This window comes from Nyctereutes procyonoides, unplaced genomic scaffold (assembly GCF_905146905.1).
Source record: "Nyctereutes procyonoides isolate TBG_1078 unplaced genomic scaffold, NYPRO_anot_genome, whole genome shotgun sequence".
Classification (NCBI taxonomy): domain Eukaryota; kingdom Metazoa; phylum Chordata; class Mammalia; order Carnivora; family Canidae; genus Nyctereutes; species Nyctereutes procyonoides.
Genome location: NW_026575035.1, coordinates 18,580,632 through 18,601,612, shown reverse-complemented (window position 1 = coordinate 18,601,612; position 20,981 = coordinate 18,580,632). Strand labels below are relative to the sequence as shown.

General features: G+C 39.4%; 1 protein-coding gene and 1 pseudogene across 2 annotated transcripts in view; one reads left to right on the top strand and one right to left on the bottom strand.

The window, feature by feature from the left end:
* CA8 (carbonic anhydrase 8) overlaps positions 1-20,981 on the bottom strand; it is an 88,267-nt gene that overhangs the window by 52,559 nt on the left and 14,727 nt on the right. The window lies entirely within an intron of this gene.
* LOC129505211 (ubiquitin-conjugating enzyme E2 variant 2-like) lies at positions 7,570-19,870 on the top strand (annotated as a pseudogene).

Here is a 20,981-nt window from a genome sequence, read left to right as displayed (position 1 = left end):
GATTTAATGTGTATTATTTTCAGGTGCTGCTGCACTTTAAGATGTCACTCTCAATATATTATGCAGCTATTATTCAGAGGACATCCAAGGTGCAGACAGATATAATAGTGACAAAGCGCTGTAAAGCATGAAATGGAAAATAAATTATTTCAAATTCCATCTCTGACTGTCACTTACTTGTTATGTTTGCCTAAACTTAATTATGTATCCTCTTACATAGGTAGAAGAAAAATAGGAGGGTCTGTTAAAACATTTCAGGGCAACTTCATCTATTAATATATTAATATCAAAAGCTATTTATAGTGTTCTTCATGTTCAGAATTCTCAATTCAAAAGGCACTGGAATTCTCTGTAGTTTCTAAAAAGATTTAAAAAAAAAAAAAAAAACCAGAATGACCTCCTCTTTGAATGCTAATTTCCTTTTGTTTGCTTTGATACTGCTGTCCTCTTTGGAAGAGGGTATCTTGATGCTGTGAGGGCTCTTAAAAATGGAAGCTTCCTTCAGGAAAATCTCTAGGAAAGGTTGGAAAAGGCTTGTTGGGGCAGTCATACAAATCAAAGAAAACAAACACATCATTTTGAAATAATTTCTATTTAACAAAAGATGAAAAGCAATTAAAATTGATTCTTTGACATTGGTCTCTTTGTTTTCCAAGAAATATCCCATCTTTTTTTTTTTTTAATTTCCCTTTTATTTTACAAGGGAAAAAAATCCGAATTGTGGGTTATGGCTGCAATTAAATTGCTGTAACTAAACCTCTATATTTCATTTGTTATTCTATATAAGAAAGAAGGCAAGGAGCTGTCAAAGGGTCTTGGTGTTACAGAACAGAAGTCATTTAATACTTGCATCTGTTCGCTCTGTATGGTGAATCAGAAAATAATGTCTGTGTTCTTTCCCCAGAGCCCCGAATAAAAAACACATTTGACAAAAGAGTTCTGAAGTCACGGCAGCATTCAACAAAACGTTTACTGAGCACCAGTAATACCTGGGTTTTAGCGTTCACTGCTTTCAACACTGGAAGCACAAAAGACCTCAAATCTTTTTATAATACATTAGGGTATGAATAAATAAAAATATAAAACTTCTAATTCAACAGAAGAAAAAGATGAGTGAAAAGGGGCAGCTGCAATATAAATTATGGAGGAGGCTTTGGGTATCCGTATTTATTTAATATGTACTACCGGGACATTCTGCACCAGGCGCTGTTCGTTACAAACATGACCTCACTCCAGTCCTTGCCATCATCTTTATCATGACAGATGCTATGACTGTCACCAACACCCCATCTTAATGAGAAGGGAATGGAGGCACAGAAGGTAAAGTAGCTTGCCCAAGGGCACACAGCTAACCAGTGACAGAGCCAGGATGTGGCCAGGGTGGCTGGGCTCCACGACCTCTAGGGCAGCTCTGTGCTCCAAAGAGGGAGGGTAGAACAAGACTGGTCAGGGTAGCTGTCACAGCATAAGTCCTCACACAGTGTGTGGAAGAATGACACACGACGTGCTCTCTTGAGACAAGGGAAACCAAGGAGAAAGAGGGAAGAGTGTACAAACCAAGAAATGGTTTGCCGGGCTGTGCCTGATGCCAACAGTGCACACAGTGCCAAGGTGCACACCCAGTGTGAATGAACACTCTTACTCACTCTGAGCTCCTGGGGAACTTATCTGAGCTCTCGGAGTCTCTGCTATAAAAGAGAGATCATACTATCTACCTCTTAAGGCCATTACAAGAACAAGAGATATTACCTGGAAAGCTCCTGGAAAATATCAAGTGCTGGCCAGAGCCAATGAGACTGGGGAGAAAGAGGAGGGGCCAAGAGAAAGGTATTGTATTAAAATTGTATTAAAAGTCTTAGAAGGGGTGCCTGGGTGACTCAATCAACTGAGCATTTGCCTTTGGTTCAGGTCATGATCCCAGGATCCTGGATCGAGCCCATCGGGATCTTTGCTCAGCGAGGAGCTGGCTTCTCCCTTCCCTGACACCCCACTCCCCCACTAATGCTCTCTCTCAAATAAATAAAATCTTAAATAAAAAAAAAGTCTTGGAAAACAAAGGGATGCTCATCTACCTTCCTTTTGGCTATTTTCTCATTATGCTGCTGAACTCATCTATTTATTTTCCATTATAGAAAGCTGGATCACTTCTATCAGGGTTACAAATTCAAATGCTTCCAGGAAGCAGGCTAATCAATGAGAGAAAGCATGTGATGAACAGGGAGAGAGAGCTAGAAAAAATATCCTCTTGTCTCTTCTCTCCCCATTGAGCATATTGTTGTTGGGTAATTCTATACACTCCCAGGTCTTCACTGGCCATCTAGATGCCCATGATTCCACAATCAACGTCTTTCACCAAAATCTGTCCCAAGTCTAGATTCCTTTACTAAACGGCCTACTGAAATATTATAAAATTAGCATTTCATCATTGAAGTCCCTCCACCATTCCTTAGAGCTATGTCACCCTCTCTTTGCTTCTAGCTCTGTTAATGGACCCACGCCAGAAATCTCTTTCATCATCTTCTTCCCTTACGAATAACCAAGAGCTATGTCCTGCCATTTTCTACTTCCTTAAAATCCATCCACTTGACTTATTCCCAAGCTACTTTAGTTTAAGATATCCATAATCTATTGCTAGAATTATGGCCCAGGTCTCTTAATTAATCTCCATGCCTCCAAAGTTGGCATTTCAAATTCATTCCCCACCTTGCAGTTATAAGGTGCCAACGTGATGTCATCCTCCTTAGGAAAGCTCATCTAAGTTTTCTAACTGCCCCCAGCATACAGCCCACACTCTTTAAAACATAGTGCACTACAAGAAGGTCTTTCTATAATCTTCAAAGTGTGCCAACTTTGTTTATTATATATTAATGGTTCACGTATGTTGGTGGTAACAATTATAGTATTAAGCTCTTTTTAGTAATAAGAATGAACATAAAATGATTTTAATTAGGCTTAAAACTCACACTATTTCATTTCTCTGTAAAATACCTGTCAATTTCATATTCCAACTTTATATACCTACTACATTGCCTATTAACCTAATTTTCAGGAAATATATTTTAAATCCAATTAAAATATTCCAATTCACAATAAAGTGCATTTATCTGAAAACATTAAAGAAAATCCACCCTAATCCTCAAAAGGTACTTGTCTATTAACACAGCATATTCAGAGGCTTTCACTTTTACTTTTGAATTGCAATTATCTAGAGCAAAAATCAGAACCATTCTATTAGAAATATGAGAAGGCATATATCGTAGAAGGTAAAGAATGCTACTTGGTCTGAGTCTTAGCCATTACCGACATACCTGGGGCAACTTATTTAACGCCTCTTGACCAGATCATTCAGTTGAAAAATACACATAACATCTTCCTCTAAGGGATATTTTAATGATTAAATAAGACATAGCATATGCCTGACACATGGATGGTCTTCACAAGCCTTAATGCCATCTCCACAATTCCCTGAGCATTGCAGTAAAACGAATCCTGCATTAACTCCATGGACGTGAGATGATGCAAGGGACATAAAACTTTCCAATAAAAACATCTGTGTCTTCAAAATACTTTGAGAAAAGTGAACTTCAACAGGCTGAAGAAATAAATGTATACATAGAAACGCATGTCACAGATTTCCAGCAAAACACTCCACCCGATACAGGAATGTGGCTCTACAGCTAAATGAAAACTGAGGACTGCTGTCATCCTTAAGACAAAATGCTCTGCAAAAATCTGCACCTAGGCTTTTCCCACAAAGTACTTCCTTATTTATGTAAGTGTTTAATTCACTTTAATATTATAACAAACTAATCCAACTCACTTGTTGCTCAAGAGAGCAGCACAAAGAACCATTCTTCAAGAAACTCACTGTAAACCACATCACTTCTAGTGCTAATGAAAGGGGACCACGTTTCCCTGAAATGTGTTAAGACTCTCCCGTTAACACAGGAACAACACTACAGGGAACCAAATGTGGATCAAATTATCTTAAAGGGCATTTCAAAAAGTGGGTTTTAGCCTACTACTGACCTAAACTATGGAGTCCAAGTTTCTTTTCAATGCTGTGACAAGGTAAAGTATCACTCTGTTTGACTGAGATGGAACTTGTACCAAAGCACCTCGGGTAAAAAATTAAAAATAAAAAAATTTTTAAAAAAGGTCAACTAGGAACAGGAAAGGCATGAATGGGTGTGAACCAAAAAAAGCACAACAATTCAGATAGGAAATTTAACCTACGTTTGTATGGCAGTGCACTTCAATTTTGTACAGCTCACAGTGACTTAGGGGAAAAACATTTCTAAAACAAGATGATTACACTTTGTACATAATCCAAACTGAATAATCACCAATGACCATAGTGCTTTAAGTGGTCAGAAGGCAGATATGGCAGACAGGGGAACACCAATCAGAAAAGGAAAAACTGGGACACCTGGGTGGCTCAGTGGTTGAGAGCCTCCCTTCAGCCTAGGGCATGATCCTGGAGTCCCTGGATGGAGTCCCTCATCAGGCTCCCTACAGGGAGCCTGCCTCTCCCTCTGCCTGTGTCTCTGCCTCTCTGTGTCTCTCATAAATAAATAAATAAATAAATAAATAAATAAATAAATAAATAAATAAAATCTTTAAAAAACAAAACAAAACAAAAAAAAAAAAAAAAAACAAGAAACCTTGCCTATGCCTGAATTTGCCTACGAGTGGGGCCTGTCTCTCCAGTACTGACCCGAGTCTCTGTTTTACACTTATTCCACTGATGTGCACAATCACAGTTGTCAAACTCCTACTTTTACTGGACTACTCAGTGCCTTTATCATCTTGGCCATCCAAAACCATTCTCAAAAAAACCTATATAATTTCTTTTTTTTTTTTAATTTATTTGTGATAGCTACAGAGAGAGAGAGAGAGAGGCAGAGATATAGGCAGAGGGAGAAGCAGGCTCCATGCACCGGGAGCCCGACGTGGGATTCGATCCCGGGTCTCCAGGAACACGCCCCGGGCCAAAGGCAGGCGCCAAACTGCTGCGCCACCCAGGGATCCCAAAACCTATATAATTTCAAATAGAAACAAAATTATTTTTTCTAGAAGTCTTTATTATAGGTAGCGTATTTGTCTTAGACAACTGAAATATGTGAGTAAAACTATTTTGTGCGTATATGCAGTCATAGAGATGGGCCCCTTAGAAAAGCAAAGACCTTCCGTGCTCCACAGTAAAATATCTCAGAAGATAATTTTGCTATCTATAATTATTGGACAGGTGTACAGGTACTTTATTATTTTTGCCTTTATATAATACCGTATATGATATTTTTAATTAATTTGCAGTTAAGCCTTAAACAGTAATGAAAACTTAATGGCAATCCTGTTTCTGTGGGTTTACAGTGAGCACTTTCCAGCACATTTTCAGTAAGGCTCTGAGATGAAGATAAGAGGACTCACTACCCTGTGCAAAGGTCGACTTCAATTTATTATAGCAGGCCTAATGAAAATGTAATGTTAGAAAAATACAAATTAAAATGAGAAAAGCACAACCACTATGGAAAATACTTATTGAGACTTGCTATACTGAGCTACCCTGAACCAAAAGGCCTGTTAAATTTTTAAAGTAATTCCAGAAGAGCTATCTTCTGGAGCAAAAAGCCACTTTACTGATGCATCGAATTGGTTTGACTAGATGTTCCTACTCTTGGCAGACACATCTGACTTCCACTTGCCATCCATTCCCCTCCCCTTGCCTCCATGAGGACAGAACCTCAATTGTATTTATGTTATCAGGAGGCCAAGGGCTTATGGGAAGGCTACATCCCTCCTCAGCCCCACAGGGTGTACCTAATGAAACTTACAGCCTTGTCATTTCAAGGGAATGGAACCTGCATGTCCAGAAATTCTGGACAATGATACACGAGGTGAATTCGGCTGAATGGTAGGGGTGAGGATGACTTCTGGAAAAACATCTCCTGGTTATTAAAAAGAGATTCATAAGACTGGTAATGATATTCAATAGGGCAAATATTTTGGTTAGTTACTTGGCATCATCCACTATAGCCAAACTATGCCCTTCCTACTACTCATGCTACCCCTCTAACTATGCATAGCAAAAGGCTAGAATATTCACAGAAGCTCCATTCTAACAGACCAGATCTGAATGTAATCTAAATGTCTATAACTAGAAAAATAAACTGTGGAGAATTAATATAATGAAATACTATGCATGAAGATAAAGCAAACAAAAAGTACACAACATGGCATAAAACTCTACAAACAATGCAGAATTTAAAAAATCTAAGACACAAAACAACAACCACTATATGACTCAATTTATTTTTTTTTTAAATAGAGATATGTGCTCTCAATCCTGTGAGATTCTAATTTTTTTTTATTTATGATAGTCACAGAGAGAGAGAGAGAGAGAGAGAGAGAGAGAGGCAGAGACACAGGCAGAGGGAGAAGCAAGGCTCCATGCACCGGGAGCCCGACGTGGGATTCGATCCCGGGTCTCCAGGATCGCGCCCTGGGCCAAAGGCAGGCGCCAAACCGCTGCGCCACCCAGGGATCCCTATATGACTCAATTTATATAAAGTCCCCAAACAGGCAAAACTTCTCTATGATGCCAGAAGTCAAAAATATGATTAACCTTGGAGGAACCATGAAGGGAGCCTCTGGGATACTGGTTATTTCTGTTTATTAATCTCAGTGCCAGTTTTTCAGAAGTATGTTTACTTTCTGAAAATCCAATGAATTGTCTATTTGTAGTTTGGGTACCTTTCTGTGCATATGTTATTTACCTATAAAAATATTTTTGCTGTAAAAAAATAGAAATGGGACCAAAAGCACAAAGGTAAGAGAAAAAATTGAATTAGATTTCATCCAAATAAAAAAGTTTTGGACGTCAAGCAACACCTTCAACAGAATGAAACATGATACATATTCATATTTGTATTTGTGGGCCAGCAACCACATGAAAAGATGCTCAACATCACTAATCATCAGGGAAGTGCAAATCAAACCACAATGAGATGCCACTTCAAACCCACTGGAATGTCTATATAAAAAGGCAGACAATAATAAGTGTTGTCCAGGATGTGGAAAAACTGACACCCTCATACAGTGCCAGTGGGACTAGTAAAATGTTGCAGCCCCTTTGGAAAACAAGTTAGCAATCCTAAAATGTTAAACCCAGAGCTACCATATGACCCAGTAGCCTCACACCTAGGTATATGCCCAAAAGAAATGAAAACATAAGTCTCCACATAACCTGTATGCAAATGTCCATAGCTACTTTACTCACAACAGCCAAAAAGTGGATACAAGTGAAGGATCCATCAACTGGCAGCATGTGGTATATCCATACAATGGAACACTCTCCAGCAATAAAAGTTATAAAGTACTGATTCAGGTCACAACATGAATAAATGAACCTTGAAAACTTTGAGTGGTTCCATTTACATGAAATGTCTAGAATCAGAAAGTCTATAGACAGAAAGCCAATCAGTGGTGGCCTAGGGACAGGGGCTGAGGGTAGGGGATGGGGAATAGTTTTTTCTTTTTGGGGTGATTGAAGTGTTGTGAAACTAGACCATGGTTAATGGCTATGCGACACAGTAAGTATGCTCAAGCCATTGACCTGTACACTTTAGATGGGTAAATTTTATGGTATGGAAATTTTATCTCAGTAAAACTATTTTCTGATGCAAGAAAATACAACTTTAAATCATTAATTTGTGAGGATGTGACACTTGGAGGTGATATGGCCATCTTGCAACCATGAATCAACAAAGGTGAAAAGCCAGACTCCTAAAATGACTTAGCAGAAAACAAAGTAACTGTCCCTTAGAAACATGGCTTAGCAATTCAATTACCAACCCTGGAACTGCCCTTTGGGACCTTCTGTAATGTGGAAGGAAAAGCATCTGATCATTTCTTAGTTATGTCTCCTATTACTTGCCTGAAACTAAGGCACTCATCTAAAAGAACTGCAGGATGCTAAATGAAAGCACTCTGTTGGTTTCTCACATCAAATCTCTTCGATGCATGCATAGCATAATAACTCAATAAATAAAAGAGAAATTTTATTACAATGCAAATTTGGTCTTCTGGTAGACAAAATGCAATATTTCCTGAAAATAAAGTTAGGTCTAAAAACGGACAAAAGTGGATTGAGCTTTTTGCTCTGACATAGAGCTTTTCACAAAAATATTCCAAGAGGCATTTTCTATACCATCATTTTTAATACCTTGCAATATAAAGACATGAAAAATGTAAACCAGTTATCAGTGAGCAGAAAATGTATCATCAGCTGAAGCAATTTTAGGAGTATAAATCTAGTCTTAAATCTCTTATGCTTACATTAGTATTTCTTAATAAAAGCACTGGATTTTATCACTAGTTTATTATTGAGGTGAGTAGCTTAGTAAGTTTCAAGAATGGATTAATTATTGATGTGGATGAAGACAACATATGCTACTACGGCAGCTACAATCATAATATGTAAACTAAGGGCATAAATAGCCATTACCAGGATTAAGAATATAATTTCCCCTTGGTAAAGTATCATTAGGCTTACTCAGGAACATTACATACTCCTGTGATACCAATAAGCAGTAGTGATAGGATACCAAATTAAAATTGCAACTGTTTTCCCATGACATTGCAAAAAGAAAAGATACGGTGTGTTCTTATATTAACTCATTTACCTAGAGCCAGATTCAAATAGATACATAAAGTAAATAATATCAGCTACTGCAATAAATTCTGGTTGGTGACCTCTCTCCTGAGTTTCAAATCTGCATTTCCAGCCCCTTCCTGGGCATCCCCACTTGGAGGAAAGGCAGCTGTCAATTCCAGACCTATCAAAGTATACACCACGATTTTCCACCACAACAATCCCCCAGATGTCAAATTCAACACACAACAAAGTATGCACCACAACTGCCCACCAAAATAGTCCTCTTTTCTGACATTCCTTAAGATGCCCACCATTTTTCCAGTTACTGAGGCTCAAATTTTTTTTTTTTTAAGATTTTATCCATTTATTCATGAGAGACACAGACAGAGAGGCAGAAACATAGGCACAGGGAGAATCCGGCTCCCCGCAGGGAGCCAGATGCAAGACTCATCCAAGGACCCCAGGATCACAACCTGAGCCAAAGACAGACGCTCAACCACTGAGCCACCCAGGTGCCCCGACACTCAAATCTTCAAGGAATCAGACTCCCCTCGTTTCAACTGATCTCCAGAAAAGCTATCAAAGCCATTGGTAAGCTCTGAATGTTCTTTCTCCACACTGTTCCTCACACTTACTTCTTTTTCCTATCAAGGCCATCATCCCAGTTGTATCACATCTGGTGTTTAAAACGAGCTCCCCCATTGATCAACTTTCTGATCAATGAAAACGATTACATGTATAGTTTTATCAGGGAAGCTATTTTTGCATACTTTGCCATTGGTGTGTTCCTACTCCCTAAGACAGCCTGCCACCTGCATAGTCGGTGCTCAATAAATATTTAGGAAGTACATGAAAAAAAATGTATAACTGTGAAAATGTAGAACAGTGATCCTTTAGTGAACTGCCACATCATACACCTGACCAAAGAAGAGCTTATCAATATTAACCTGACATTCAAAATTTATCTCCAGCGACTTAATTTCTAGATCCCCTAAACTCCAGCTGCAAGAGATGACTGCAAAATTACTGTAGTTATATGTCTATACATATGGCATACACACACACACACACACACACACACACACAAATAATTACATACACTAAGTCACTGTGAAATACAATGGAGAAAACCACAGCAGGCTAAGGAAAGCTAAAGTTAGCTTCACTGATTACATGACATTGGAATAGAGAGGCGAAGGTGCTGAAGGAGCAAGCTACATGGCTCTGCAGTAGGAGAATATTCCAGACAGGGGACTGCAAGGACAAAGTCCTCCAAGTGGGAGAAGGTCATAACTGTCCTATTTACATCCTCAGAACCTGGCCTAGAACTTTCCCATATATTCTTTCACACTCACTTGTCTATATTTATATACAGCCCTCACTAAACCAGGAACTGAATCAGATTTCTATTAGAAATCAAACTTCCCAATGTGAAAATCCCTAGAATTTCTCTTTCAGTTTAATTGTATACAAATATCAACCAATCTCAGATTCAGCATGATTTCAGTCGACCCTGACAACTTTCCTCCAAAATTCCCTCTTCCTCCAGGCATCCCTGTGTCATCTCACAACGCACAGTGCTCCCAAGCCACCCCCCTCCACCCCGCTCAAAATGTCACTTTCTTTTTGACAAACATAATACTATGTACGTGCTTACTGAAGATTTTCTGCCCCCTCCCCAATTATAGTATTTGGGCAGCCAATTTTATACCATCCTCCCCAACTCCACCCCAAAAAAAGAAGGCTGGGAAGAGAAAGGCAAAGCCATTATCTCAAATCTTTGTCCCTACAGGATTCAATATTTATTCAATGAGATGCAACCAAGATGTTTTTGGCATTAGACTCAAATAACCAAGGATAATTATTCCTGTAAAGGAAGTTCAAACTTGACCAGAATTTAGCAGCACAAAGTCTAGTTCTCTAGAGCCTTCTGACTCACCAGAGCAGTAATGCCAGCAACGCAAACCCTAATAACCAAAAACAAAATTCTGTGTTGTTTATGCAAATATGGTTTTCACACCGAATTCAAAATAGTCTCTAATAAAATTTAGACATATGGAAATGTAAATATCAGCGTAACTTGATGCACCTTCATTTATGCTATTCCCAGTCGCTATTCCCAATCACTACCCTTTCTTTTTTTTTAATAATAAATTTATTTTTTATTGGTGTTCAATTTGCCAACATACAGAATAACAGCCAGTGCTCATCCCGTCAAGTGCCCCCCTAAGTGCCCGCCAGCCAGTCACCCCCACCCCACCCCCTCCTCCCCTTCCACCACCCCTAGTTCATTTCCCAGAGTTAGGAGTCTCTCATGCTCTGTCTCCCTTTCTGATATTTCCTACCCATTTCTTCTCCCTTTCCCTCTATTCCCTTTCACTATTATTTATATTCCCCAAATGAATGAGACCATATAATATTTGTCCTTCTCCGATTGACTTATTTCACTCATCCTTTCTATTTCTACCACTTTCATTTTTAAAATACAGAACTTCTAGAGCCATCAGGTGCACTGACAAGGCATGGATATCCATGTTAACAAATAACATGGCCAGAGGAAAGGTAGGATGAGGAGACACTCCAGAAACAGCAACTGAAAATGACAAGCTGTAGCAATTCCAAGGAGCACTGATATCAAGAGAGTCTCTTCAAAAACACCACCAGAAAGGAGAGGTTCTGCTAGGGTGTTGCCTAGGAAACCCAAGGCAGAAATACATGTTACCTTGCGAAGATCAATACTTTCAGATCATCAAACTAAAAAGAGGGGATGAAAATCCCAAAGCTGAAAATTATTTTCCTGAGAAAACAAATCACCTCCAATTAACAATAAACACAAACTAAAATCTGACAATCCTCCATTTAATGCACTTTCCTGTTGTGTGGAGAAAGATTAGCCCTGCTTTCACTCAGATTCTAATTGTACAAGGCTTAGGAGAACTTCAAATATTTTTCTCTCTTCACCTTACCTACAGCTGAGAGCATCTTTACAACGTTTCAAGGTACGGCAACCCCAACTCATGCTGTTTTTTACCTAATTTGAGAGTGTTCTGGGATTTAAAACAGTATGGATGGAAGTAAAGTGACACTTCTTAAAATAGTATCATTCATTGGGCAGCCGGGGTGGCTCAGCGGTTTAGCGCTGCCTTTGGCCCAGAGTGTCATCCTGGGGACCCGGGATCAAGTCCCGCATCCAGCTCCCTGCGTGGAGCCTGCTTCTCCCTCTGCCTGTGTCTTGGCCCCTCTCTCTTTCCTCTCTGTGTTTCTCATGAATAAATAAATGGAATCTTTTAAAAAGAAAAAAAAAGAGTATCATTTGTTAACCCAAATTCATCAGCCTCTCCCCACCATGGTATCTCACTTTCTGACTCCCTCATTGTCCTACTAATCGTCCCATGACTAATTCAGTTAGTCACATTCCATTTCTCAGTATCATATTGGCCTTTCAGAATCACTCATCAAGCCCTATCCCACTTGTCCTTTATGACAGGACTTGCATCCACCTTTCTTTTTCTGTATCACTTTTTCCTGCAAAATTCCTACCCAGTTGTCAAGTCCCAGCTCCAAAATCCATTCTTTCCACAGCTTTCTCCAAGCTTAGCAGAAATCCACTATTCTGTGATACATACTCCCTTTTTATATTTTATTCCCTAAAGCTTTTTTCATATTATAGCCAATTTTTTAAAGAATTTATTTATTTATTTGAGAGAGGAAGAGAAAGAAAGCTCGAGCACATGGTGGGAGGGGCAGAGGGAGAGAGAATCTCAAGCAGACTCCCCACTGAGTGTGGAACATGACGTGGGGCTCCATCTCACCACCCTGAGATCATGACCTGAGCCAAAATCCAGAGTCAGCCACCCAACCAAATGACCCACCCAGGCACCCCCTAATAGCCTTTTTTTTAAATTTTTATTTGTTTATGATAGCCACAGAGAGAGAGAGAGAGGCAGAGACACAGGCAGAGGGAGAAGCAGGCTCCATGCACCGGGAGCCCGACGTGGGATTCGATCCCGGGTCTCCAGGATCGCGCCCTGGGCCAAAGGCAGGCGCCAAACCGCTGCGCCACCCAGGGATCCCTAATAGCCATTTTTAATAGGTCTGCCACCCTATTGGGAATGCAAACTTCTTCTAGATCTGGATTATTTTTCATTTATTGTCATGTATCAGCACCACACACAACAGCAAACACACAGTAGTTGCTCCCTAAGTGTGGTTTGAATCATCTTACAACTAACCCTCCAATTGTTATCTCATCACATGTTTCTACCTTAATCCCACTTTTTCCAACCACACTCCAGTCATTAAACACAAATACCATTGTCTTATGGGTTGTGTATCTCACAGGCTTGGGCTTTACATACAAATACTTAACAAACGTTTGTTCACTGAACAGTATATACCCCTCCACCATCTTGCCTTCCTGAGAGACTCAAAATCCAGTTGTAGCTTTCTTTTCACTTGCTCATGGGGCAAACAGCCTCTAGAAGGGAAAGCCTCACAGGAGGCAACCCACTGGAGCTCAGCTAAGGAAAAGGTAGCACAGCACACATTACTACTGGTACAGCCTTTCTTCCACTAGACCCAAGCCACTGACTGACACAGGCAAGCTCTGGATCTTCTGGAAAACAGCAAGATTGGGAGTACAGTTACAGCATGTCAGGGCGAATAAGGTAATCAGAAACAATGCCTGCTGATAAAAATCTGTGATATTTGTTCTCCATGACAAGGTGGCTAAGTGACATTTGTTCTTAAAAATTATTGCAAAATAGTTTCAGCACAACCCCAGGATTAATCATTTAAGCCCTGGACTCAGCTCACAATTTTTGCAAAGTGCAACAGTTATTTATACATATAAACACAATTATATCTTCGTTTTAAACAATGAGTGGCCCAAGCTGAGATGCTGCACTGGGCAACAACCCAGCCAAGTAAATTAGAAAGGAGGAAAAAAAAAATTAAAGCCTGCACATGCATCAGAATCCTTGCTCACTCCATCACCTAGCTCCTTCTAGAAAGTGGGAAACTGTGTGACTATCTTCAGTACAAAGGAGCAGCAAGCAAAAAGGGATTTGGTCCCAGATGGTTAAAATGAGCAAACCTGCAATAAAAGGAAACAGAACTTCCTCCACTGATTCCCAAACATAGTTGGTCTCAGGCAAGCATCTAGTGCCATCGAATTTTTAAGGGTATGTGGGAGAATTTTTTGAAGAGTGTATCTTATTAACAGGAAATGCCTCTTCCCTGTTCCCGGTTCCTATAAAGAGGGATTTTCCCTAAACAAGACTGGCCTTCCTCTATACTCTGTCAACTAACTCCTCTTTTTTTTTTTTTTTTCCTCTTTTGAAATCTGAGCTACCCTTAGACAGCTGGCTAACCAACCCTACCTGGACCTCCCTACGGAGATCAGCTGGGTCCTCCCCCTTGCCCTACCCCCCTGCCTATAACTAAGTGGGCAGAGCCTTTTCTCTCTCCCACAAAGCTGCTGCGTAGTTCTAGTCACAATAGAGGTGATGTTTTTGTTCTCTATGTGATGTGTAATGACTCCAATAATGCCCTATTTCCTCATTTGCACAAAATTCAGGCTGGAGAAAGGGATCCTTTTATGGATCTCAGAGAACTCATCAATTTAGAGAACTTATCAAGGAATGTTCGGGAGAAATGCATTAACTCTGAGGCCCAATCAATCGGTTCCACTGAATAAGCTCTATCATCTGGAGCTCTAAGTGACTTGTTAAGTTGGGTTTAGAGAACGTACTGCTTCAGGGTCCCCAAGAGAAAACACTAATTGATGAGAAAAAGGTCCCTCTTTCATCCGTCAGGTCTTAGAAGCATAAATGTCTTCCTTCTATTTATAATGTTGATATTCAACAGTTTAAAATCAGGATTTCTTTTCTATTCAAGGCTTCTTAAAAAACAAAAACAAAACAACTACATGGCCATAAATTGCAAGATTTACACCCAATGCAGCTAATTATGCCCTTAAAATGCTTTTACAAAGTACTCTAAGTGAACACCAGATTGTGTTTAAACCACCATAGGAAACACTTAGTGCATGGTGTCTCCAATATTACACCATTAATTTTTACGGCCTCTCCCTACGTTTCATAAGGGTAGGTACAAAAGTATTCTCCTCATGTACCAGCGCAGGAATTAAGCTTAAATGGCTACATGTTAAGTCCCACAGCAAATACGACAGTGAAGTGAAATCAGAGTGGCTCCCCCTGACCAACCGTGCCTGCCTGTCACCAGGACAGGCTTCCTCCTGGAAAACCATGGCATGCAAAATTCCAGTTTCCCCTAGGGTTCCAGGCATGTGGTTCTCAGTTTCCACAGTAAGCACCTGCTGTGTGCAACCCTAAGAAGCTGAAAGAAAAAAATGTATCCAAGCACAACAAAGCTGTGACCAGAGCACAATTATCTTACCAACATCACTGTGCCACTTCAAGCTGTCATTCTTAAATATATTAAAAAAAAAAAAAAAAAAACAGAACAAGGGGCACCTGGGTGGCTCAGTGGTTGAGTGCCTTTGGCTCAGGTCATGATCCCAGTGTCCAGGGATCGAGTCCCACATCAGGCTCCCTGTGGGGAGCCTCTGCTTAGGTCTCTGCCTCTCTCATGTGTCTCTCATGAATAAATAAATAAGGGCAGCCTGGGTGGCTCAGCGGTTTAGCGCTGCCTTCAGCCCAGGGCCTGATCCAGGAGACCTGGGATCGAGTCCCATGTCAGGCTCCCTGCATGGAGCCTGTGTCTCTCATGAATAAATATATAAAATCTTTTTTAAAAATTAAATAAATAATCTTTAAAAAAAAAACAGAATGAAACATGCTCACATAGTTTTTATACTAATCAAGATCTTACAGAGTTAAAAATCTCTTAATCCTCTTCTGTTTGATTAGAAGTTTTATCATGTCACTCAACTATATTATACAGGATATATCTATTTGATTTTCACTGCAAAATAAGTATAAATTCTGCTGTGTATCCACACACCATAATCATAAAAATTTTCCTATCCTGTGTCTCACTGAGTCTGGTTTTAAGTTATTGAAGTTAAATTCACCCTGTAGCAGGGTTACACCTGACACAGAACCTTCTATATACTAGTTAATAAATGTTTTTTTGGTTGACAATCATTTACATCTTAAATAATGTATTTGCTTTCTAGTAAGCATCTTCAAAACCTTACTCTAATTAGCTTCTGACAGCCAGAGTTTGAATACTACATAGACAGGATAGAGGGGATGAGGCCTTTAACTGCCATGGAAACACTCTATTTAAATGCTCATCAATTTAGGGGAAAAACTGGGAGTTGACAACTTACAGTGCATTTGTACTCCCTCAATGTAATACGCCCCCCTGGTTGTCTTTCCCACTCGTTGTTGTATCGCTATCACTTAGCCCAGAGTCTGAACAGTGGATTCCCCAAGAAATACTTGATCAGATGCATGGATGCATGGATGGATGGACACATGGATGAACAAACAACAGATGGAAAAATGGATGAATATATGTAAGTGAGTTATTTTAAAGATGACCACTTCAGGGCACTCAGAGGGTTAAGTGTCTGCCTTCAGCTCAGGTCACAATCCCAAGGTCCTGGGATAGAGCTCCACATGGAGTCAGGCTCCCTGCTCAGCGGGAAGCCTGCTTCTCCCTCTCCCCACTACTCGTGTTCTTATTTGCACATGCTGTCTTTCAAATAAATAAATAAAATCTTTATGAATAAATAAATAAGTAAAGACAGCCACTTGATTATGGACTATATATTTAAATCAGAGTCTATCTTTTATCTGAAGACATATATTTTTTTTTCTAGAGGGTAGGGAAGCAACAGAGGGAGAGAGAGAATCTTCAGCAGGTTCTATACCCAGCATGGAGCCTGACAAAGGGCTCATCTCACAAACCTGAGATCACGACCTCAGCCAAAATCAAGTCAGATGCCTAACCAACTAAGCCACCCAGGTGCCCCTATCTAAAGAGGAGATATATTTTATTGTAGAATTTAGATCTGTTAGAACCCAATTTAAAATATTTTCTACCTGCAAGTCTATAATCACCTATGAATTTTTTAATCACCTATAAATTAATTACACATCATGCACATTTATAGAAACAATTTTTCATTTCATACAAATTTGCCTTAAGCTATAAAAAAACATATAAATGATCCTTTCAAAATTTAGTTTGCCAAAAACATTTTATACATCTTCAAACAACAAAGAATAATCAACAACAACAACAAAAAAACCTTACAAATATAAAATCAAAGGTAGGTTCAAAGACTACTCAAAGGTCAAGTTGGCCTTATACACTTCTATTTCTAAGTGGGAATGGCAGATTGCCACATCATGTGGTACCAGCTAAAAGAACACTTCTGTTTGTTCAACACTGTAATTTATTTCCTACTCAGTAAACTGTGAAGTTTCTACACTAAATACATTTTCACAAATGAGAAAATAAACATGCTAATTCAAAGCAGGAACTGTGATTTTTATGAAGTAAAAATGCAAGTGTTCATCAGAACTCAGGAAACATAAAATTTGTTTGTTTGTTTGTTTGTTTGTTTTTACCCAGACGTGAGAGGGAGTTTCCGCAATTATGACCACAGCAAGGCCATAGCAAAGATTCTAACTCCTTCATCTGTTTATCTATGAGATTCAATCTGCTAGCCCTGTGGAGGATTCCAGGATGCCAAACTGCAATCATAATAATCATTTTATTGACAATTTGTTCCTTTTTCTGATCAAAATAATAAAACCTCCCAGAGAAGCTGAACCTTCAAATTTCAAATCATTTCCTTTAGTATCAGTCTTAACTCCTCTTCTTTTTCTACCTCTATCCACAGTGGTAACCACCACTGCAAATAAAATCTCAACATTATCATTGATTTTCCTGCTAAGAATTAGCTTTGGAACGTGAAAAACAAAGCTCTCCTTGGAGAAGTCAGTTCACAGGTCTTGTATGGCCCCTGACACTTCCTAGGTGTACGACCCTCAGCTAGTCTCCAATTCCAGACCATGGTGAGCACCCCAGTAAAGTGGGGGGAGACTACAGAATCCATTAAATCCACCCCACTTCCCAGGGGGCAGCAGGAATTCTACCTTCATGACATCACACTCCTGTTATCTTCACAAAGCCACTGAGCTTTGTCTTCACAGCCTGTAAAGACAGGGCACTATGCCACAGCGTCCCTACCATCCTCCACAAAGGCTACAGCTTGCCCATCTCTGGATGGGGGTGCATGCAGACTGAAAAGCTCCTCACAGGGGTGTGGGGGTCAGGGGAGGTAAGGAGACAAAGACTGTTGTATTATCTCTTTCAATCTAACTCATTAGGGAAAAGACCAATATTAAAGGATAATTCTTTCTTAAATGGAATATTTAATTAAGCAAAAAAAAAAAAAACCTTCTCTACCCAGGCCATATACATTATGGCTTCCTTGAAGTTTCCCTGTGACCCTTAACCTTTTGGAGCTTCAGATTTCTCCTCTGTTAAACAGAAGTTTCTGCTGGGTGAGCTCTAAAGCTCCTTTTGAAAATAAATGATTTAATCATCTATCTTATAAAACAATAATGATGATGATTATGTAACTTACAGATCTAATCTCATCACATTCTCACACCAAAGTCAAGGAAAGTCAAAGGAAGTCTCTACTTTGGGAGCCATTCACAAACATGATGCTCTACTTGAGATACCTGTGGAAATAAAGTAACTTGAAAAGATACTCATTTCACTGTTAACCAGGCAAACTCTTCCTGGTATCTCCCCATAGTAAGACAAATGAATACACAATAAATGTCCTTCAGTGAGTTAGATATGCAAATGACTTGGGAGGCAGTGAAGCAAAAGGCCAGATCATTTTTACTAAAAGAAAATTTAAGTGGTAGACACTAGTATTTGCCTGAAAAGGAGAGAGAAATATAGCATAACTTGGAAGACCTGAGATTTGGAGTGTGGGGAATGGGTTATTCGAAACTGGCACAGCATTATGAGATACATTCTTCACAAGTGTTCTGTTGGCCTATTTTGCAACCAAGGCCTAGATTCTTCACAACTGAAGAATCCTGCTCTGCACAATCAAACTTACTTTTTCTTTTTTTAAATATTTACCTAATGCACTCAACTTCCCACAAACAGCTGGTATGTGGCTCGGTTACCACTGAGCCCTTTCAGAGTATACAGAGCAATAGCTGCTCTTTCAATAACAATATCAAGATAAGAATGTGTCCTACGACAGGCTCCTTCTGGGTCATTCACTCGAAAATTATAAACTTTTAGCCCCAAAGGGCAAGAAAGCCAGATCCACCATGCATGATCTCCTGCTGGTCTGTGGGCAGGATCAGTGTCCATCCTGACAAGACTATCATTCATCTAAGAAAACAGAAGTAATGTAGTGAGTTTTTTAAATACTAAAATCTGTTCAACTTACAACTTTATGTTTATTCTCAGACTGTATCCTTCCTACATTTAGCTAGTAAAAGATGCTCTCTCTATAAAATGATGGGGTCAGCATAGTTAATGTGTTCTTATTGGAAAAAATAAAACTTGGCCACACTATTGGTTTCCTCATCCTCTAATTTTTTTTAAAGAGTTATTTATTTATTTGAGAGACAGAGAGTAGAGGGGTGGGCAGAGGGAGAGAAACTCAAACAGATTCAGTGCTGAGCATGGAGCCAGATGTGGAGCTCAATGCCATGACCTCAAGATCATGACCTGAGCTAAAATCAAGAGTCAGACACTTAACTGACCAAGCCACCCAGGCACCCTTCTATTTTTTTTTTTTTAATTTTACTGCGCCAGCATAAAATCTGAATGCCTGGGAAGCACTCTACCATAAAAGTATGGAAGTAGCAATTCAAGTGTAGAGATTAATCATAATTTCTGAGAGTTATACAGACCACAGAGTAAGGCTACCTTGAAGCAGCAAAGAAGCTGACAGTCTTCTGAGACAAGTGACAAAAACAAAATATACAGCCTGAAAGCTCAATGTGAACCTAAATACTTAGAAGTTCCTCTATCAGTTAGATTTGTAATAAAAATCAATATGAATGGAATAAATCCAGTGGGATGGCAGATGCATGCAGCACACTACTGTGAGCAAAATGGCAAAATTCAGAGAGCATTAAAGTTGGACGTCATGAGCTACGGTATCTAATGATGTCCAAAGAAAATATGAAGCTTCTGCAGCCCCCAGAAGGACCAAGACACAGGAATTAATTTGACTGGATCTCAGACTTATCTTAAATCAACAACCTTCTACTCCTCTTGCCATCTTGATTAAATAGCTCAATGCAAAATATCTGCACGTTAAATAAGAGAATTCCAGCTGGTAGACATGACTCAGACGTTTGTAAGAATATAGTTAATACATGCAAACCCATTAGGTTTTCAGGTTAACAGGAAGAAAAATGCAGTGCAATTTATTCTTCTCTTGCTAAGGCACTGTCATGTAAGCATAAACCCAGAATATTAATAATAGGATTCAGGTTTACAAGATGAAAGCACAGTGAGAATGTCAGATGCCGTGAAAGCTTGTGCGTTTCTCAAAACTAAAAATCGCAGGAAGAAAAAACAGAAATGGCACGTCTAATCCATCTTGCTTAGCAAAAGAGCAGCAGTTTAAACTGTTTAAAGTCATAAACTGTTAATTTTTTTAAATGATGTGGGTGCTACTAGCAGTATCAAAATTATATTCAGGATTGCTTTTACTGTATTTACAGTTTTAAAAAGTTGAGGGAGGCTGATGAATTACTACCAATAGCCATTCCTGTGCCACATATAACAGACATGGTAATTATTTCTCTGCAGAGTTTAGTAAGCCATTCATTTAAGTTTAGGTGAACCCAACAAGTGAAATACGTAGAGGCACCTGGGTGGCACAGTTAAAGCTTCTATCTTTTGGTTTTGGCTCAGGTCCTGATCTTAGGAACGTGGAATGGAGCCCCACGATGGGCTCCGCACTCTCCAGGGAGTCTGCTTAAGACTTTCTCTCCTTCTGCCCATCTCCCACCAAAGGAATAAATAAATCTTTAAAAACAAAAAGAAAACATGTATACATATGAGATTGGAAATAATAGAGTTAAAATGTAAATAAAATATGGAAAGAGTCTTAAAAAAATTTTTAATCACATTCCCAAGGAGGTACCTACTTGATTCCCCTCACTCTCCACTATTCTGTTGGCAATGTCCCTGTGTTCAGTGTGACCCTCGAGGGCAGTTCAGACCAGGGGACCAGTGGCAAGTTACCTACTTAGCTCCATGTCAGCCATCTCATTCCCTCCTGGACTATTCTACGGAGAGTCTGTCTCTTCTCTCTCAGCACACCACG